Source organism: Aedes aegypti, chromosome 1, assembly GCF_002204515.2.
Source record: "Aedes aegypti strain LVP_AGWG chromosome 1, AaegL5.0 Primary Assembly, whole genome shotgun sequence".
NCBI classification, from domain to species: Eukaryota; Metazoa; Arthropoda; class Insecta; order Diptera; family Culicidae; genus Aedes; species Aedes aegypti.
This window is the reverse complement of record NC_035107.1, coordinates 98,614,929-98,638,053: the sequence shown is the minus strand read 5'-3', so window position 1 is coordinate 98,638,053 and position 23,125 is coordinate 98,614,929. Positions and strand designations below refer to the sequence as shown.

General features: G+C 37.6%; 1 protein-coding gene across 5 annotated transcripts in view; it reads right to left on the bottom strand.

The window, feature by feature from the left end:
* The window catches only part of LOC5573529 (forkhead box protein K2), a 41,746-nt gene extending 19,658 nt beyond the window's left edge, over positions 1 to 22,088 (bottom strand). For 2 of the 5 annotated variants that reach the window (XM_021843418.1, XM_021843437.1), the window contains exon 1: positions 5,841 to 5,998. The gene's annotated coding sequence lies outside the window, so the exon portion shown is untranslated. Of the gene's footprint in view, positions 1 to 5,840; positions 5,999 to 9,786; positions 9,944 to 21,315 lie in introns of those variants that run through there. The other 3 variants (XM_001660878.2, XM_021843414.1, XM_021843431.1) reach the window with 3 other exon arrangements.
* Between the last annotated feature and the right edge of the window lie 1,037 nt (positions 22,089 to 23,125).

The following is a 23,125-nucleotide window of genomic DNA, read 5'->3' as shown; positions in this document are numbered from 1 at the left end:
ATCGATCGTTCTTGAAAACTCTGCCATCAATGGTTACACACTCGTTCCATATAGTATCGAGGGCTTTCCTAACGATCTGGACCCGAACAAACCGCTTGCCAAGATGGAGAATCCTCCACTGTCCAACAACAACGGGCGCTTGAATTCGTCGATCATGATCCCGGGCTGTTCAGTGAGCGTCCCCTCGGATGCTCTTGTTGATGCCTTTTGTAGCCAAATTAAATCGATTGTGATTTGAATCCCATTTTCGTCGCCAATATGTGATGGGTTCCTCAGAGGGTTCCGTCTGCACTTCTTGATAGCTTGACCAAAATTCCTTCTTCCATTTATCAGCGCCTACTTGGTAGATTCCAATCTACCACACTTAATAATTTCTCAGCTTAACTGACAATATTTATGAAAGTTTCGACAACGAAATCGTTATCAGCGATGTCATTTTCAGTGAAAACTGCATTTCTTCTACTCATGTCGTTTTCATTACTCATGACATGATTTTTTGAGCGTGTCATCATCCATGTTTATGAAAATCATTGTTTCCAAAAGTTGAAAAAAAAAATGCTCATGAACACAACACAATGGTGTTTTTGCAAACACCATATTGTTTATTAGCTTATGAATGGAAGGAAATGCATTGAAAATATTTCATCGATCAAAATGTCATTGCGATCAATGTTGCCCCGCTGATCAATGTAACCCCGGATCACGGTATTACGAAGCTGATAGCGACAAAGTGACTTGAAAATAAGAACTTACGCCATGAGGATTGAACTTGAGAAATACAGTAAGGACCCGATTTTGTCATCCCCTCGATGAATTTTAGGCTGACAAAATGGGGAACCTGACAAAATCGGGTCATTTTATTTTGTTCATGTTTTTCAAATTTTGACATGTTAGATGGTTATGTGGACTTTCAAGAGGGCGATGGACATGGGCGTAGCTAGTTTTTTTTATCAGGGGCTCCCCCTCCCTTATATTGGTAATATCGATTTTTAACACTTATTGCCATTGCCCCCTCTGGCTACGCCCATGCGTGCACGACATCAAACATCATCATCAATTTTAATGTAAACGTGGTAAAACATGACGATAACAATTTTTTGACGAATTTAAAATAGGCTGACAAAATCGGGTCAAAAAGCTGACAAAATCGGGGGTAGACAAAATCGGGGGCAGACAAAATCGGGGGCTGACAAAATCGGGTCAGTACTGTATTTTGTAAGAACTGCAGGAGTAATTCTTGGATGAAATGTTGGAGAGCTGCCTAGATTTATTTATGGAGGTATCTCAGTTCGAATTTTTTGAAGAATTCCTGGAAGAGTAGGGGAACATGGTCCGATTCAGATCTAGTAACAGTTTTTTGGCCATGTTTTTTTTTCAGCACGATGAACGGCATGAAATGTTTTATGTTTTCGTGAAAGCCTGATTTAGTGCGCACAATTTTCTCTCAGAGAGTTTTGTGTTATCTCGTACCAGGACATGCCTAGACATGTTTGAACAAAAATTTTCAGAAGGTCCTAATTGGACTAACACTTTTTCAATTCGGACCCCTATGTTCTAATTCGGACCACCCTATATTTTATCGTTTTTTTTTGCTATGGTTGTTATAATATATAACTCCAATTTGTTTGGTATCAAAACTTGTTGAACTTCATCTGTAAGCGCAAGCATAAGAAATAAACTCATTGCTCAATTCAATCCGAGTTAGAACAAGCTCAAGTAAATTGTGAATTTCATTAAAAAACGTGGGTAAAATCCGAAACTGGTACAAAATTAAGTACAGTCTCGATTTCAAACAGACCATCGTGTATGGAAGATATCGATATGGAAAACACACATTTATTTGAGCTTTTTGTTATTTTGACATTCGAAAAAAAAAACATTTTAGCTAATAAAATTTCAACACGTTGAAACTTTTCATGAAAATACCAGGCTAGAAAGAAGAACTTGTACGGGATAGTGAAAGAGACAGCATCAAGTCTCGGGACATCATGATGGAGAAGTATCGACTTAAATTTTAGGGTCAAAGTGCGCTATATTAAAGTGATCATAAAACGGAGCAAAACTTAAAATTTTCAAGTTCAAAACGCATCATATCGGGCAAGGGAAAGTCGACTAAGCACTCGAAAAAGTTTTTTTTTGATAGTTTTGTTAAACTTTATGGAATGCTGTATCCAAAGAAGACTTTAGATGCTTTTTAAGAGTAGCTGATTTATTGATTCCTTTTTTGTGGTCTACCGTATTTCTTAGATTTTTCCGTTGACCGCAACAGAAACAAAGGCACTATCAATCAAAATTAAAAGCGCTGGAGTAATTTCAAGACGAATTCTCGGAAGAACCGAAGGAGAAATTTTTAGAATTGCTGAAAATTGAAGGATTGCTGAAGAAGTTGAAAAAAAAGAAGAAAAAAAAAATTCTGGAGAAATAACTAAAATAATTCTTGAAACATTTCCTTGAATTCATGAAAAAAAAAATCCATAATAATTTCTGAAGGTATCTATGAAGCCTATAGTATTTTGCACCAGGATGCGTTCATAAGGCGAAAAAGTGATTTTAGGCAAAATGGTCTGGTAAAAAAGAGTTGTTAGAGACTTGCTTTAAAAATAGAGACCAAGCCTCTAAAAAGGGACCTTCTACCAGCCGTGCATTTGGCAAAACTTTCATCATCAAGACAGACATCTTTGGGAAAAAAGGGGCATAAGGTACCGTGGGGCAAGTGGGTAATAGAATTCGCATAGTTGAGATTCTTCCAATTCTAGAGACTTTAAATTGAAACAAATGAGGTTGTGTATATTTTTTAGCTTGGCTCCCACCATATATAAGCAGCATGCTGAAATTGATTTTTATGAAAAATTGAAGAAAAATATACAGAAAAAGTTTTTGAAAAATGTCTCCTTACTTTTCACTTAGTCCAAAAGTGGGGCAAGTGAAAAGTTTACCGTTTTGAACAATAAATTCAAAAACTAAAAGTTATATTCACGATTTCTATTAGCTTTAACACTTGATAAGGCTTCCGAATGAACAATAACATAAGTAACATGTAAACAAAGAAAATGTTGTTCTTTTCACTTCAATTTTCTTCTGTTCAGTAATGTTAGTTGAAATGATTCGACAACATTATAACTGCAACGTTTCCAATGTTAGTTCTTACATTATAGAACAGCAATTGCTTTTCTGCTCTGTAGAATTTCCACCGCTCGTTATTTGTTTTTGAGAAAGTCGGATATGACGTCGGATAACTCTTCGGGAGAAATCAAACGGTATCCTTCAATAACGTATTTAGGGTCTTTTTTATGTGGGTATACCCCATTTTTATGTTTTGAACTAGCTTTACATAGACATTCCACGAGATTTCCGTGTGTTCTCTAATATTGCAACTTTTCAGTCAACGTCTTCCTTTTAATTGGCTGCCCGAAGTAGACATATTGATATTGTAATGTTTGGCAACATCTTTAAGAGAATTTCCATGATTTCTAATAGCTTTTAACGCTTGAGTATAGTGTTTCTTGAGTTATCAGCATGTTATGTTTTTATATGATAATTGTGAACCATTATTACTTATGGCGACTTAAAGAGAAAACACAAATTCAATCTCTAATGATAAACTTTTCAGTTGCCCCACCTGATAAGAAAATTGACGGTGTTTAAATTTAATTATTTTTAGGTCTACGTCGAATTAATTCTAAATCTTTGTTTATTGCAGTTTGAAACTGTCACAGAGGACAACTAAAAAGTGGCACAGGAAAATATTTTCCGCAACTTTTTTCCACTGAAAATATTAAAATAAGATTGTACGCCGCCAACTTGTTACGGAGTAACAGTTGACAGATTAACAATTTTTCACTCTATTATGCAATAATGGCTGAAAAATCTCAGAAATCTCTTACCTATCGTAATGTTTTCAATGGCCTCAAAGGTTTACGCATGAGTTTAAAACGTTAATTCACATATTCAGTAAAATATTTCAATTGTTTTCACTTACCCTATTTACCCACTTGCCCCGCGGTACCTTACCTAATTTTGGTTATGCCAAAAACTGTTTGTCACTACTACTCTTTGTGCTACTCTTTTTACCAAAATTATTCAAAATGCTACGTCCACTAGTTGGGACCCCTCCCTCCCCCTCGTCACACATCGTCACAAATCCGTGAAGACCCCCCACCCCCCTAAAATGCTACGTCATTTATGGTCGACACCTTATCAATAAAACACTCATACAATAAATAACAAAATTTATAACTCACATGTAAACTCTTCAAATTATTATTGGCTTATTCAAAGCCATAATATTTGGCAATGTTGTTCATCGTAGAAATACCTATTGAGATTTATGTGCAGAATTTTTATAGAGGACAATGGGCGACCTCTGGCAATTTTTCTTTGTAAAAGTAAGTTTTCCCATAGTAAATCCCATACAAACTTTAAACGGCTGGCACTAAAACATAGTTTCACCGATCGAGCTGAAATTTTGCACAGTTGTTATGGGACCTAAATGCAATCCAAAAAGTGGACTGGAGCGAGAATATTAATCTTGTCACACACTACCTACATCTTTGCATTAATTTCAATTTCAAAGTGCAATTCATGAAATATAAATACATCACGAGATCAACAATTATAAGTTTTGAGATGGCGTAAGAGTAGTTTATGTTTAGCAGGTGAACGGCTGGCGCTAAAATAAAGTTTCACCAATCGAACTGAAATTTGCACAGTTGTTATGGGACTTAAATGCAATCCAAAAAGTGGACTGGAGCGAGAATCTAAATTTTTCATATAACCGTGTCCTAGGCTAATGTAGGGAGTGTCCATTCTGCCCCGGGTGTTCATACTGCCTTCGGTACCCTACGGTTATTTAACTGCATGGGATAGTTTTGGAGCAATTTCTAAGAGTAATAGTGGATGAACTCTTGAAGGAATATGTCTAAAAGAATAATTGCTGAATTGCATTCAGCCTTGAAGTGCCCCAATAATGAAATACCTCATCTCCACCTGGTCAAAATAATGAGTGCCAAACGTATATAGGGTTCTCATCACCGGAATGTAGTCTGAGCATGCTCTCGTAAACTCATAGTACTCTAGAGTACACATAGCTACTAGCGCTACTATACAATCGCATACGAGAACAATCATTCAAGAAGGGAGCGCAGAGTTTACGCTGATTTGCTAGTGAATGATTGGCTCTGTAGAACCGGCCATGCACATAATTTATAGTAGGTACCCACAAATCACACATCAAGCAGAATGATCTATAGCGTGACCTGATAACGAGTTATACTACAATACTCATCGCAATCGCATTGAGGGTACGGAACGGAACAATACCATACAAATATAAAACCGAGCGACGAGATGTTATTAAACAAACACATCGTTCTGCCCGCAAATGGAAATGAGAGCTCCCTTTTTTCTTGTATAATGACGCAAGAATTTTGTTGAACTTTTACTTTTGTTTTGCTCAACTTGTTTATGATGAAAAACTAGTTTATTATTCACTTTCGGTCGAAAGATAAGTCTATTTTGTGTCTTACACCTGATCTAAAAATAGATTGTATGTTGCCAACATTTGTGGACCAAAATAAATACTGATTTCACGCACGTAATACTTTTTCGATTTAAATCCTTTGCAGTTGTCGACTAAGTAGGCTTGAGCAATAAATCAATAAAGTTCTTAATTCAATCAAAGGAAGCCCGGAAAATTCCGCACGGATGCGTTTTGTTTACACTTTTTCTACTTCCGCAGAGGTCACTTTGACAGCTGGTACCGTTTTCACATCCCGTGGCCCTCCGGGGGACACACGGACACGGAACGATTTTCAGGTTAGAAATCGAATGGGGAACTTTACCTTCTCCGGAAACCGGACCGCAATCGATAAAACTTTTCACTGCACCAGAACCACGTTTTTCCACACACAACACACTTTTTATAGCCTCTAGGCTTTGACTTGACTCTTGTCGAGACGAGAGGCCTCTGGTGAAAATTGCACAAGCAAAAGAGCAAGAAAAAGGTTAGGGATTGGAACGCGCAGCGAAGTCGTCACAGTGGGGCAGAATCCAAATAATGCGGAAAAACCTCTATTGCTGCTAACTTTTCTTTTTGCTTTATTACGTGAATTTTAACACATCTGGCTAGTTCTTCACTCATTGCTGCTAAATTTTATCTTTAATGGTTATTTCCATTTATATAACTTGATTATTCAATGATATCATTAACAGTGGTATGATAAAAGCCATCTGTAACCGAGTTTATAGCTCAGTAATTTTAAGCAAATGAATGAATGAAGATAAAACAATCACCACTGGTAGATAGAGGAGGTTCTTCTCTTCATCGTAGCGTTGTTAAATAACGTGAAAATCCATTATTTTGCACAGTAACAACAAACTACACACTTGGTTACCCATGGCTTTGGGCACGATCATAAGTTAAACGATACCGTCCCCACCCCCCGTCGTACTTCTGGTTACCCCTTTGGCTGTTTTGATTTGATTCTGCGTTCCGTTCCACAAAGTTCCTTTTCACTTATCTCCAGTCCATGAGCTTTATGACGTTTGACGTAATTAACAAAACCTAGGAACAGTAAAAATTATTCGTCTTATTGCGCATAAGGTAAAATTTAGCAAAAACGCCAAATTCCGAAAAAAAATTCGTATTCGACCTTTTGTCTTATATCTTATCTTATAAGTTAACAAAATCCCCCAGAATCAGTGAATCAAATTGTCATCAAACCAGATGAAAAATCAACAAAGAAAGCTCGCTTACAACCGTTTATCCCAACTTTTGCGGGTTGGGATACAATCAAAAGCAAAATTGTCATGACAGTCACAGGGCACAACATTGTTGCCACCTTTTCAACTCGCGATTAATCAGTTATTTTAAACACAAAACCAAATTTGTTTTTTGGACGCTGTTCGATAATGTGCCAATGTTTACCAACACAGAGAAAGTTCTCGAGAATTGCAATGCGAAGCCCAGAAAATCGCTGCGCACGAGATGATCTATCATTGTCATATTCTTTTCAAATGGTGATAAACTGATGTTGCGGAATAAAATTGTTGCAAAAAGTTTAGGAGATGACAATGTCTTTGTTGTTGCGTGTTGAGTGACAATTGATTCACTGCCCAGAATCAAACTCTGGTTGCGCTACTGACTAAACCATTTATATTGAGATGGAGACAAACAGCAGTGCTATACTTGGTGCTGTGTCGTTTCCTAGGAAATCTATCATGTTTTAGTGTTCCCGATTGTGTGAGATCTTAGAGAAATGTTTGAGGAAACACTCGGCGACAATTTTGCTTTTTTCGTTAAACTTTGGTAGCCCTCCGAGCATCACCGCAGAAGTAACAAAGATGCCTTATGGATGTTCCTCCAACAATAATCACAAGTGAATCTATTATCTATCCGACAAACTCATTCAGAGTAGCTTCCGTTGCATCTTCTTCAAAGTATACATTCAGCGGAGATGTGGACTTGCACTGAATAACATCGATGATCGCATGGATCGCTTCGTACATACCTTCATGCAGAAAACTCCAGAAATTCTTTGAAAATCTCTTTCTGTTTTCAGCGGAGGGTTGTATGTGCTTCACTGACCATCAATCAGTCCGATCCTATTTTGACGTATGGACATTTTCAGATGTCAAACATCTGAACGTATGCTCGTTTGATGTGCTGCTGTGACTGTGAATAAACAATCTCAGATCGACGGAAAATGCTAGTAATTTAAAAAAAAAAATGTGTGTATTTTTTGTTCAATGGTATACTGGAGGGGATTTCGTTTTGTGTCTTAATATGTATATTGTGTACCTTTTAGCTATTTGCTTGAAACTGGAATTGAATTTTTGAGAAACTCTTTGAGAGTTATCTCAGATAATCAAAAATGTCACATTCGACCTTTTAAAATCGAGCTCCAGAAATATGTTCAGATAGCAAGAAATTGAATGAAAATATAAATAATAACTTATATTCTTTTTGTAACCAATTGACATGCATTTCGTTGATTGTTTGTGTATTGTAAAACAATACACAAATTGCCACTCAGAACAATATTTTTACAGTAATCTGTTCAATTTTATTACCTATCAAAAACCAATATATCGGCTTATATTTAAAGTTGTGTATATGAAAATATCAATACTTGTGTTGTCACGATACTTAACAACCCATACATTATATTGTAAAAATCTCATATACCATACAGTAAATTGCTCAAGTAATATATTAGACTGTAATTTTCGCTGAGCTTTACTGAGGAACCAATAAGAAATTCTCTCGCTCTCTTTCGATTATAACAGAGCGAACAGAGCAATACTAAATCTTTTGTAATGTGTTTCACTACAGATCGAAAGACAATGTCCTTGGCTAGCTTTTCATATAAAAAAAAAAACACGCAACAGAAGAGGTTAATGAGGCTCAGTTGATTAAAAAGGTGAACAAACAGAACTTCTGCATGTTAGATAGGTTATTTCGTAAAGTTACGCGAGAATTGTATTGTCGTTTTACAATAGTCCATTTTACGAGACGTGTTTGAACAGCTGATCGCTTATTTTAGGAATGAAATTTTGACAGAAGGCGGTGTCGTAACGTGTGAAGGTAACAGCAATATCATCAGTGTTGTCGTTTCGTAAAATGGACTATACACTGTATTGTATCTCCAATGTTTTGAATGGTAGTGTTACGTTAGGGTGCCGGTGCCATTAGTGGACTACCTAAGCTTTAAAAAAATCATAACAAAATAACGAAAAGCCTTAACAAAGATCTTTTGGCGTCAACAGAAAGATTTTAACCAGGTTCGTCACACTCGGGCTCAGATTGAGTACCACTTCTAGTACTGCATTTGGTCCCTCGGTAGTACAACAGGTACCCAAATTTGACAGATCGCAGTACACTTTTCACGGCATTCTAGATTACCTTATGAGCCATAAAATTTTGAGCAACTGCAAGGGACATGGATGTCTTTAATTTGTCTTTGTTTCAACCTCTACTATATGGGAAAAATATATAGAGTGATAAAACTATTTTTTTAACATAAAATCGCTTGAGCCACTATTGGTACGCGTGTTCCAGTAGTTGCGCTAGTGCTCCAGTAGTAGACGTTCGGGAATGATATAAGGAATTTCAAACAAAATGGTAAATTTTTACATAGGTTTAACATTTTTCCCTCGGAACAGCACTTTTGGGACTTTTCTTCATTTTTATACATTTATTTTAAAAACTGCTTCCATCCATTGATCCACTACTGGAACACAACGGTAACTGTTGGTGCAAGGGAGCAAATTTTTTGCGTCAACTTTATTATTTATATGACTTTTTGATAGAATAAAAAGCTGAAATTTGGCAAATCGACTAAACTAGAGGCGATCTATCCACCAAAAATAACACATGTCGTTTTTATCGAAAAATGTACGTTTTATGTCATAGTTTAATCTACTGGTACATTACAACCATTGGTACCGACACCCTATATTGAATTTTTATCCAGGTCTTAAATCCAACGAGCTTAAGATTTTTTCCAACGTATTTTCGTATATTCTGCCCCAGTGTGAGTCGACGGGCTCTGACTGCCAAACAAAAACACGCCACCGCCCGTCGACCGAACGAAACATCAATCCAAGCGCAAGCAAAGGCAAAGCAGCAGCACGCAGTAGGCGACGGACGACGGAGAACGGAATGTTTGCTTTGTTTACAATCCGTAATCGATGGTCGCCCTTCCCGTGCCCTAGCAACGATTCTTCACCGCAAAAGCCGATATCGCACTCCCGAATCCGGGCCTACTCCTACCGGAAAGTACTCACCCGATCTTCAGCAACGCAAACCAACTCCGCTCGGATGGGATGGGAACGGGTTTTCCGGTGATTTTCGCGAAAAATGCAACCACACTTTGCACGAACAAGATCAGCCTCAGCCAGACGACGACGGGAAGGAAAAGAAAAACAAGCACGCGAGCAGAAAACCACCGCAGTGATGACTTTTCGGGTGTGGTGGAAAAATAAGCAACTGACAGCCATCTGGCGTGCGCTGTCAAACATGTTATTCACCACAATGCTGGCAGCAAAATGTTGTGGCGAAGTCACCACACACAGCATACACCCTGGGAAATAATCGGGTGCTAAAGATTCAAAATCCGTCAAAAGAATAAAAATTAGCAATCTACAAGCTTTCTTCTTGACATTACGTCCTCACTAGGACAGAGCCTGCTTCTCAGCTTAGTGTTGCACTTCCAAAGTTAATAACTGAGAGCTTTAATTTCCAAAGTTGCCATTTTCGCATTCGTGGCAGGTACGATGTCAAGGGAAGACAAGGAAATTTTCATTGCAAAAAGATCCTAGACCGACCGCGAATCAAACCCAGTCACCTTTATCAAGGCTTTGCTTTGTAGCCGGGGACTTTAAGGCGAAGTAGGCCATCATTGAAATTTGTACGCGTCCTTGATGATTGTTGCTAATTCATCTCACGATTTCGAATCAAAGAAAATCAGTTGGTTTTGCACTAACACAGCTGAAAAAGTATCAGCATACGTAATGCATGTTAGCGCGTGCCGTGATACTTTTTCAAGTCAATATAAACTATCAAGTATAAGTTTTATCACTTTGAAATGCAAGCTGAAAAGTCATCATTGTTGCCAAAACGAATGACGGGCTACTTAGCCTTAACTACTCGACTAAAGAAGGCCTGAATCAAGGGGTGGATCACTTCTGATGCATCTGATGCAACAACAAAATTAAATGCATTTAAATGCACATTTCTGAAAATGCGCAATAATTCATGGCTTGCTCGAACTATTCTCTGTTGTCGTTTTCAAAGTGTCAGTTTGAAATTTTTCTCGACCAAGTATCTTCCTTTTTCAAAACGTAACGAGCAAAAGGTTGTAAATTTCTTCGTGAATAATAAAGCTGGCAAATTATTAGAGATGAAGAATGGCAGTATCATGCACTGCTTCACCATATCATTGTGATCTCATAAGTCTCAATTCCTGAGAATATCACAAATATAATTAGCGTTCTTCCGGATAATAATATTTTATATGTTATAGCTTCGAAAACCGACAGACTGGACGTACCACGGGTTGGAGCATGGGTTTTGTCTCATCAAAAAGGTGGCATGTAGAAAAGCTCAACGTAGAAGCATTCCCGGTACCTAAAGGCGATAGCGGCGTCGTTTCTAAGTAAAAAAAAAAAATCAAAATATCCGTTTCCTTATCTGGCATAATCCGCATAAGTTGGTCCGAAGAGTATTATTAAAAATAAAGTATGTGCAGATTATACCTACCTAGGAAGATGAATATCCAGGAACAGTTGTTTCGTTTTTCGAAGCTGCTTTAAATGCTATCCAACAATGGATGGAGTGGAATTAATATATGCCCTTAGAGCAGTTTATAGCCATTTGAGATAATTTTTACACGATTGGAGTCTGGGATACTTTATTCAAAAAAGAGTTTTGGAACAGCTCCGTTCCGTGGTTTACAAACAGCAGTAAAGGATATCATTGTTGGGGGTACAAGGCAAGGCTCCAATGAAAATATCCCATTGAAGGTAAAATAGTTAATCAACATCAATTTTCATCTTTCCATACAAGCCCACAACCAACATTAAAGCAAATAAAACAAGTTTGATACATATATTATCCACCCGACCAAGTTAAGGTGAAGATGAATCGAAGCCAAAGTTCAAATTTTCAAGAGCACGGATCTGGAGAACCAAACATCCATTTAAGCTGAAAACTTAATCGATTGGCACTAGCTGGTGGCGACCAATCGATAAGATTTTCAGCTCTAACGGGTGTTAGGTTCTCCAGATCCGTGCTCTTGAAAATTTGAACTTTGGCTTCGATTCATCTTCACCTTAAGGTGTCCTCAGTAGAGTGGGGATTATTCAGTCCGCCACCAGTAAATACTGTTGTCTACAACCAGCTCCATTAGTGACTCCCGTACGGGAATACAAACTATTTGCTTCTATCAACGCCCCGTCCGCAGTGCATGTACCACAAATGAAGCTCGTTCTTATATTTGCTAGCTTTGCTGGTTAATTTACAAGCTTGGTAAGCTGAAATAAATAATGTTTCTGATTAATTAGAAAATATAGAGATGGACCTGTAGAACAAACTCGCAACTCTAACAACAAACAATGACGCGTTGCTATAACACGATACGGTTGTAGTCAGGGCTAAGTTGATGTAGAAGTCTAAAAAATGCATTTGATGCAATTCAATGCACATCTGATGTGCATTGAACAAGTGATCCACCCCTTGGCCTGAATCAATAAAGGTATGGATGGGTTAAACACCTAGTAAGAAAAATTTGCACACGTAAACGCAAACTCTACAAGGTTTTTGAAAGTTTGCATATTTCAAGCAACACTTTTTAAACCGCTTATCAGCGGTTTCTTCACCACCGCTTAGGCCTTAAACCTGGTTTAATCGTATGGATAAACGTGGTTTACGGCTTAAGCGAAGGTGAAGAAATCGGCCCTTAGTCTATAAAAATTGAACACCATTTATAACCAAAGTTTATTTTTAGTAATGGCAAAAATAGAAAGGTTTGTGTATATTAGGAGGAAAATAACCATCATCGTATTACAATTTTTCAAACCCAGTTTTTTTGCTCAAATCTGAAGCAATGTTTATGAAAATCTATCATTGCAATGCACTTACTATCTGTAATGCAATGATAGATTTTCATGACATTATCTCTAAATTTGAACAAAAAAAACTGGTTTTTCATTGTTGATGATTGCTGACGATTGAATGATGGATTCTTGAGCCTTAAGTTGATATAAAACAGTAAAAATGGTTTATGCCGACACCCTCAGTGACGAATCATTCATAATTTGTATGCAAATTACATAAGTGTAACGTTGCAACGATAAAAATCTGTTATCATAAGCATGAAACGAGCTAATCAGTTGGTAATCCATCCTCGACTCAACTCGAATTACTTTTCGCACTCGCACAACGCGAACCGGACACATTTCTCGCGAAACATTAGTAAAGGACCTATGTACAAATGAGAGGCTCTCTTTGTTTACTTTCTCTTTGATCAATAACTGAGTCACATTAACCTCTTCTGTTGCGTTTTTTGTATGAAACGCTAGTCAAGGAAGTTGCCTTTTGATCTGTAGTGAAAAACTTCTCAAAAGCTTTAGTATTCCACTGTTATAATCGAAAGAGAGCGAGAGAGGAGAGAATCTCTCATTTGTACATAGGTCGTTTAGTAATGTATCGCGAGATTTGCTTCTGATTCCATCACTCGTCTCACAGGAGCAAGCAACAGAATTAAAAGACCCCGCACCACTCTTCACAGTGGCCGATCTGGCTGATTGATAACCATAAAACTTTTCAGAATAGTACCATATAGGTTTATTTCTGAACATAGGGGGTAGTCCTATACCCGGACTGATTGAATTTTCCAAAAACGAATCATGATATTAAGATTTTAGTATTCCATGATTATACTAAAACACATTTTTGCAGTGTACACAAACTGTGATGTTATCATGTCCAAACGTAAACAAACAGTTGCTGTGAAAAGTTTCACCATTCTATTGAAAAAATGTGAAACGAGAACATTTCATACAAGTGTAACCTCAAATGTTTCTTATAATTTAAGCTTAATTAGAAAATGTAGAATTCGAGAGGGATTCGCGATAAGGGCCTATCTGGCAATTCAATAACAATGAGAAAATAACCATTGAAATCAGGCTATCGACATGATGGAGACACCATCTTCTATGGTGACAGAGGGCTCGATTGGCTTGTCAGATAGATCGGGCCCGGGACATCCTGTCTACTGCAAATCGCTGCAGTTGATATAGGGCATGTCTATTGCCTGATTGAAATTCTCATGTGCAATTTTAAATCCCAATTGGAGAAAATCTAGAAAGATTCGCGAATCAGGCGAAACTGACAAAATGTACACAATTTAAGAAAATATAGCGTTGAAATTGTAGCTCGATTGTCTATTCACTGCACTTGAACTTTTCCCCTATCGATAATTTAACTATTCAAAAAACGCAAATTTGTAGAAGACGAAACTTCACCTCATGCCAAACCACACACTTTATTGGTTACGCCTGTGTTTTTGTTTATCAAAGTGATGGGCGCATCTGAAATCGAAATCAAAACACGGCGAGAGTAAACGGCGACACTGCAAACAAAAAATAAACAAGGCGTACATGGCGGGCTTAATTGAAACCAGAATGTAAACACGGCGCAAAGTAATAGGCGACACTGAAAATAATATCGATTACAGGCTCATAGCATTGGGCGATACTGGCATTCTCGAGTACGTTTTAGGCGAAACCTTTAAAGATTTTTTGAGTACGAAATAGCTAGGGGAATTGTAGGAGATGTGTGTGGTATTGATGAGGATTTTAAAACTTAGTTTATGAAATATGTTTTAATGTGAAAAGGTTAAAGTTTGAGTATATTTTCTCCAATTGGGATTTAAAATTGCACATGAAAATTTCATTGATTATTTTCTCATTGTTATTGATTTGTCAGATAGGCCCTAATCGCGAATTCCTCTAGAAATATACTCAAACTGTAACCTTTTCACTTTAATACACATTTTATAAACCTAGTTTTAAAATCCTCATCAATACCACACACATCTCCTACAATTTCCCTAGCTATTTCGTACTAAAAAAATATTATAAGGTTTCACCTTAAACGCGCTCAAGAATGCCAGTATCGCCCAATGTTATGAGCCTGTAATCGATATTATTTTCAGTGTCGCCTATTACTTTTGCGCCGTGTTTACATTCTGGTTTCAATTAAGCCCGCCATGTACGCCTTGTTTATTTTTTGTTTGCAGTGTCGCCGTTTACTCTCGCCGTGTTTTGATTTCGATTTCAGATGCGCCCATCACTTTGATAAACAAAAACACAGCCGTAATCAATAAAGTGTGTGGTTTGGCATGAGGTGAAGTTTCGTCTTCTACAAATTTGCGTTTTTTGAATAGTTAAATTATCGATAGGGGAAAAGTTCAAGTGCAGTGAATAGACAATCGAGCTACAATTTCAACACTATATTTTCTTAAATTGTGAACATTTTGTCAGTTTCGCCTAATTCGCGAATCTTTCTAGAATTTCAAAGAAAAGCAACCTTTTTGTGGAACCATTGCCAAGTCCTCTATGGCCGGACACCTCATGTTCTTCATGACCGGACAGTGGAAATGTTAACCTAATAATGCGATCTAATTCATAATTCGCTTTTTTATATAAACGCACGATACAAAAAATCGTATAGCAACAAAAGTAGACCATAAACAACAAAACTTCCGGTCCTTGGACCCCTTATAAAGTGCTGTAAATAGGATGCTTTGAAGGCAAATGAGCGCACTAGAAGCAGTCACAAGATATGATGTACAGTCATCTCTCCAGAACTCGATAATGAAGGGACCATCGAGTTACAGAACACTAAACCAGAGCAAATGCGATTCATTGGACCATCGAGGTAGGCATGAACACCAAATTTTACTATGGTTCTCTAACTAGATGTTGAGATACGGAGGTCAAGTAAGCGAGAGTTGACTGTACCTAAGAGCACACTTCAAGACCGCATAAAAAAACTTCGAGCTGGGAAAGAAATTGTCAAGAACTACAAACGCGTTGGATTCCAGAAGACATTTTCATCAAAAAGGAGTTTATGGAACTGACTTATGATCTCGCTTCATACGCTGTACATCATGCAAAGATTGAACCCACAAGGCATTAGATGACGTACGAAGCACCCCCTCTGCCTTTCTGTGGGTTTGGTGTATACTTTGATGATGCAAATCATAGTGTCCGAGTATAAGGACCAGTGCTGTTAAATATCATGAATATCCGGTTGACTTTGACAATAGGGTCCTAAAATGTTTAATAAAATCCTGTTTTTATTTATTAACACTGAAGAGCATGTTACTGCAACAATTTTAGCAAGTTTTCCCGCTCAAATAATGGCTGTATCATATTTAAACTTTAATATAAAAATTTGGTCTATAAATAAATCTTGACACTTTTGATCATGTTTGACGTTCGCTTAGTCGACAAAAACACCACAGGGCTTTAAGTTTTAACACTGGGGTTGTTCCTATCTTACATTTCGGAAGGGACACGTTCGTTAAACAAACGAAAAACATTAAAACATTGATGTTTACTCAATTTTTTGGCCTAAGCTTAAGCGTTTGGTACTAAAATTAAGACAGGGCTTTAGGACCCTATTGAATATTGCTAATATCATCCTTTCCCGTGGAAAAAGTCATCGGAAAATGTTTTTGTCGGTGACCTTTTCCGAATTACTATCGGTTGGCAAAACTTTCTGATGCGATATTTCACATGGGTGGGTGCTATAAGCATTTTAAATTTTCCAAAATTTTGACATTTAACAGCACTGATAAGGACACATTTCAGTGCATAGGATTTTTGGTACCTACATAATGTAACCCATCATAAAAATGAATTGTAAAGGTTTATTTTTTTCTCGTGTTATTTTTTACTTGAAACATTGTTAATTTATTAGACTGTACAAAAATAAATGGTAAAACTAAAGTAGATTTTGAAATATCACCAAAAAACAAAAAAGTGTCCGGGCATAGAGTACTTCCCCTACTCATCATCAAAATTTGATACACATTTGAGTGTCTTCAAGACTTAAAAGCTAGAAGTCGTAAGTTCATTTAAGCTTAAGCTCATTGAAAGCAGATGGTAAATGAATGAACTCTCTATAAAGTTAATATTATTTAAATAACCTAGTTTATTTGTAAAATTCATCTTAGAAGTTAAGTCTCTAACAACAAATTTAAACTAAATGCAAATTCTTAATAGATTTATTTAACCCTTTCTTTCCCACGATTTTGGTCGACTACATAGAATATATTTATTTCGTATGGAAATGAAAAAAAAATGCTTTGATAAAAAGTTCTATTTTTTTTAAAGTAATCTGATTTAAATAGTAGGAATCATATTCTAGTATTGCATAGTATTTAACTGATTAGGTTTGTCTCAAGTTCGTCGAAAATCCATGGAGGTCTGAACGGAACTAACAAGCTTTTCTTAGATTTACCTAAGGAGTTGGGTATTTTAATATATTGGTTCTAGAAAAAAAAATCATTTGGGTCTAGAAAACCTGCAAAACATCTTCGAAAAAATATACCTTTCACACTTCCTTATGCATTTCCGACAAAATATATGGTATACAATTTATTTTCGCATGATTCTCATGCTGTAGGATCCGCCATTGATGAGAATAAAAAAACAAGGTTTTTCGTTTAAAATCAAGAAACCTTACACGACAATGTGTTCACTATTTTCTTTTCTCCAATCGAAACACAGTGAACACATTTTCTTCGAATAATTTTCAATTTTGAACAGAAAAACTGCTTTTGATGACGATGATTACAATGACGGATCCTTGAACGTTAAATTACAAATAAACATAACTTAAATTAATAGAGGTAATAAACTATAGAGCAGGGATTGAATCCTGAGAAAATTGAGAGAATCGCTCACGCTCTGTAACTATCATAACATGCTGCACATTATGAGAGACTGTTTATCGTATACTGCTACAACTTTGATCAGATTGGGGGGACAGTAGTGTATGATAAAACCCCTCTAAACATGCTCCAAGCCTGGGGGACACTATTGCTACTGGAAGTTCGTGGATTGTTTATCGTGCCAGTAAAGAAAAACTCCTATCCCCAACGGTTAACAAGCGAGTAAAATGGGTTTTATCATCGCTCACTCCTTGGGGCTTCCGCTCGCTGCTTCCATCTATCAGACTTGTTACACCTTGCGATACAATGACGACCGTGGACCGCAACAGATGGGATGTTTTTCTTTGCTTGCTTTGATCGTGCTTCATACTCAAATGAGAGCGAATTCTGCAAAGCCTACTATAGAGGAAGAATGTCGCTGGTGTCGCTGTCGGAAGATCTTTTACTGGCGGGAGCTATAAATGTCAACGCGAAAATGTATGCAGTTTGACAGTTATGTACCCGACATGTCCTCGAGCAAGTTCAAAGGGAATATCAACGACATTCGTCTCTATAGTTTTCTATCTCTATTCTTACACTGCCTTAAAACGAAGACGGACCTGATGTAGTGGTTAGAAGTTAGAACATACGCCTATCACGCCGAGGACCTGGGATCGAATCCCATCTCCAAGATAGTCTTTTATTACGTAAAAGTTATAGTGCGAAGGGAAGTAAAGTCGTTGGTCCACGTCTACGAGACGAAAATTATGGACATGGTGCGGACCTATCTTTCATTCTTGCATGACCCCTTCAACATGTATTCGTGGACTTACCAAACTAGCGCATCTTTAGCCTTGGCAGCAGAAATTTTCTTGGACGTCCACGAAAGACTCGGAATTCATAGTTCCGGAGTTGGAATTTTCCAAATAGCATGCAAAAATTTATGAGCCATTTTCAAAAGTTATTCTCGAGTCAAAATGATCATTTTTTATGGAAAATACTTATTGTATCATACCAAAAACATGTGCAAAATAGCAAATCGAAGAGGGTCGAGTTCTGTGACTGACCGATTTGACATGGAATTCGTCTATTACGGAAGACTGATTTTTGCTTGCTAAATGTTCCACTATATTTTTCCCAATTAAGTCGTTACAATCTTCGGAAGCTCCTCTCAGACGGTTAACTCTCAGCTCATGTTTTTGCAGGCATCGATTTCGGGAAATAAATTCTAAGGGTAGACAACACAACTCAGAAACCTTCTTCTCAAAACTATCCAACCAGCCGACAAAAACAATGCCCTCACCCTATATGTTTGAACCAGCATACTTCTAAAAATGTATCAGTTTTACAATAAAAATAATATCACGAGCACATTGCATTCCTTTTCTTGCCGAAGACCAGAGTTCGCGCTACACCCCCACAATCGGTAGCTCTTCATCGATGAAATTATGTTTTTTTTTCGCAAAAAAACATGAACTTACAACTGGCGACCGCGACGCATTTCAGCTCAAAAAACACCGTTTGCTCGGTAATTTCCGACGGCCATGTGAAAGCACACGCACTCCGAGCTCAAAAATCTGATTCCGGTTAAATATATACTGTTAAAAAGGAACAAACTCACCAGATGCCTTCCTCCTGAAATTGTATTCCGGCCGAAAATCCAACACAGTATTATTACGGAAAGAAAGTAAAACACGCAAGATCTTTACGGTTCACCACTACTAATCACTACCTTAAGAATTTGCGAAAATTTGTAGTTCGCCCTTCACTGTTAGAAAAACAAATCAGCCAAAACTCCAAGCAGTCTAAGGTAAAAGAAATCCTAGAAAAGTTTTAGTTTGGAATTCATTATTCTTAAGAGTATTATTAATAATTTCTATGAACTTATGTGTGTCCTTTAAAGGTTATGAGTAATTATTTTCAACTGCTCCCAAGTTAACTTTTCGCCTCCTTTCTGGATTTTTCACCCCCTTTCTGGATTTTTCGCCCCCTTGGACCTGAAAATTCGGATTCGCACACTTTGGGAATCACTGGTGTAGACTCTGCTGCACTTCTATCTCAATTAAACTTCTACACACACACACCCTCTCGGCATTTAGGAACAAGAAAATTATTTTCAGAAAAATCATGCAGAACACATTATGCTCAAAACGGATCAATAAACTGTATGATGCATCAGTATAATGTACATTGCGAATTCTTCGGCATTACGGCATTACTATGTCCAAAGAGTAGCTTAAAACACGACTAAAGAACAATAGAAGTAATCCGTAGCATGTAAGAAAGTATTGTAATTATTGTATGTAGTCTGTGTGCTTGTCGAAATAAATAAATAAATTTAGGTTCCTAGATAAACTAATTCAGCACTAAAAATCTCGTTAATAAAGATAGATAAATTGTCTAAGAACGATAATATTTTTCTTCTTGGCATTAACGTCCCCACTGGGACAGAGCCTGCTTCTCAGCTTAGTGTTCTTATGAGCACTCCCACAGTTATTAACTGAGAGCTTTCTTTGCCAAAGTTGCGATTTTTGCATTCGTATATCGTGTGGCAGGTACGATGATACTCTATGCCCAGGGAAGTCAAGAAAATTTCCATTTCGAAAAGATCCTGGACCGACCGGGAATCGAACCCAGACACCTTCAGCATGGCTTTGCTTTGTAGCCGCGGACTCTAACCACTCGGCTAAGGAAGGCCCCTAGAACGATAATATAATCGAAAAATTGTTGACCTCAAATAAATTCCAGATTTTTTTCAGGTAGTCGACACCCTGGTTAAGCATGGGGGAGTCAAAACTTTAAATTTTGCATTACTCTAGTGTAAAAGCGAGCATCAAAAGTTGTTAAACTTCGGGCTTAACACCATCTCCAACAAGATGTTGAAACTTCGACCGATAAATTTCTCGTTTTCAATAAATTAATTTAGATTCAGCTTGTTGAGTTTTTCTTTTCACATAAACATATCGTGTGACCGGCTTTGCTTCGCCTCTTATGACGTAGTAGACACCAGGCGTTTCTAATCATTTACCGGATCAATCCGGTACCTAGAAAGATTCAAATATAATACCATTTTACATCATCGTCGCTGTGTATTTCCTAGCGGAGCCGAGCTAGTTTTGATATTTAAGTTTGATGACAAACAAAAAAAAATCTACTTGCGTTAGGTAGGTATAAAGTTGATTAGATCCTGTCGATTGGTGTCTGCTCTTCGAACGCCGATGCCTTTGAGGCTGGTCGCATGAAATTTGCATCGAAAATACATGAGTGAATCTATTTTTGGGATTTTCCTCTCACATCGATACTAGCTTTTGTACACATCTTACGTTTCGACCGATGTGGATTGAAGTTATACACGGTCGGTACAGGTTTTCCGCGTATGATTATACTATTTGCGATTGTCCGCATTGAAATACAAAAAAGTGAGTGAAATCTGATTAAATGGTGCAAATCTACAAGATGCAAAGATACAAGAATTATTACAATATTGTATAATGTAATAACAACCTTCTTTGTGAACATTACTCAAACATGCGTAAAAATCCACTATATTATGGAAAATTCCATTCTGATGAGCGTGTGATTCAAGACCCGCAAAGCGAATAATAGGGTAATGAGCTACTTGGACACTTTAATGATTAACTTTGGTATCAGAGTTCTTTTCGGCCAAATTGTCGGAAAATCGAGAAATGCACTTCAATACTGCAAAATATGGGCTTTTAAAAATAGCCTTGCCGAAGTGAATCAAAAGTGCCAATATCAGGGCCCGTCTCCCTATCACGTATGAAGACTACAAGTTTCGCACAATAACACACAAATTACAACACCCAAAATATTCTTATCTCTATCCCAATTAATTCAAAGCCCTACTTACATCACTCTGGTATTGTATTGATTCTCCTCGAAGGCACCTGTCCTTCCTTCCGCACGGTCACTATCTCGATATCCAGAAACGGGATGGTAAACAAACGGAACCCTAATGTTTACTTTTGACGAAACGAAACGGCAGCCAGTCAATTTCGATTCGACGCAAAAAAAGCACATGCAACTCGCGACGAGTTTTTGTTCGCTTCGCTTATGCGGTCGTATGTCGTATGCGATAGGTTTCTTCCTTCCTCTCTCGTTTCGCTCGCTTGTTGTCAACCGAAAATGGACCAAAACAGAACCAATTCGAAGCGGAATGTTTAATTTTTGTCACTAGTCTCGCACTAGACGAAATTTCTCGTCACTGAAGAGTCACGCAGCAGATGTTGACCGAGAAAACAGTTATGATTAATCTTCTTAATGCTCCAACGCAATAAACACTCTCGACTCGTAAGCCCTTCTGGGGGGATGTCCAAAATGTGGGGGTTGATGCTGCTGAGCTGGACCAGGTAAATATTATGATGTTCCTCGTGTCTTTTTTGTCACACTTTGAAGTCGGCAGAAATGACCTCGACACTTCACCACTGATTTCGTATTACACCTGTGTATTTTCGGTTTTGTTCAAAGACCATGCGCAAATACTACACACTTTGAGATTATTACGCGAGAATTTTTACACACAATCGCGCATGAATGGCGAGAAGAAATTATAGAATGGAAATGGAGCGAACGTAAAATTTGCTGCCTGAACGGTTCCGATGCGGGAAACTATAAACACCACGCGCTGCTGAGATGAGCTGATGTCAAAATCGCTTTTTGTTTTGCTTGTTTACAGCATTGGGCGCACTAACATAAAAAGTCGACTTTCAAAGAGTCGATTTAGTTTTAGTCACTGAAAAAAATTTCAGCTCAACAGCGGAGTTTGGATTTATGCTCATAGAAATACACACATGCAAATGGACTATCGAACTACATTAGGTATCTCTTCGCCAACCTGGAATCGACCCGAGAACGTTGCGATCGATAGGCTTGTGCGTACACGATACACCTATCGTTGCCTTGGTATGTAATGATGCTAAAACTGCTAAAACGACACATAAAGCACAGACAAACAGACGTAACACTTAGAACAAATCCCGATCAAAATCATAGTCATGATGACATGTACGCCCAATGCTAAAATCGGTGTGTTTGGCCGATGGACCAACAGATGGCGGTAGTGTGTAAACGTCAAACGCGAACAAAAACGATGCGAGCGCTGCGGGTGGTGGATTGGCCACCTACCATATACAGGTCGGACTCGATTATCCGGAGACTCGATTATCCGGGGACTCGATTATCCGGGATTCGATTATCCGGAATTTTAGACTCGATTATCCGGAATTTGTTTTTTGATGTTCTTGTTGTTCAATTTTTATGCATAAATATGCAGAGTCTATGAATGGAGAGTTGCGCGAAGAGTGAAACCAAATCTACCTATCGAACTGTCAAACCGTCTACCTATCGAGCAGACCAGCAAAACAGATAGGGGCTGTTTTCGAAGACGAAGAAGAACAACCATTCAAAGAAGTCTCTTCGCGCAACTCTCCATTCATAGACTCTGTAAATATGAGATAATTTGATATTGCAATATACAATATGAATGGTTTTGCAGTTTAGAACGTATTTGAGAGTATTTGAAAAGGGTGGCTTGAAAAAGTGATTTTTTGTGTATGCTGGCCAAAAACATTTTTTTTCTTGTAAAGACCCCTACTGTTCCTAGAAATAATTTCTAGCTACGCCACCGCATCATATAAATAAAATAAATAAATAAGATAATA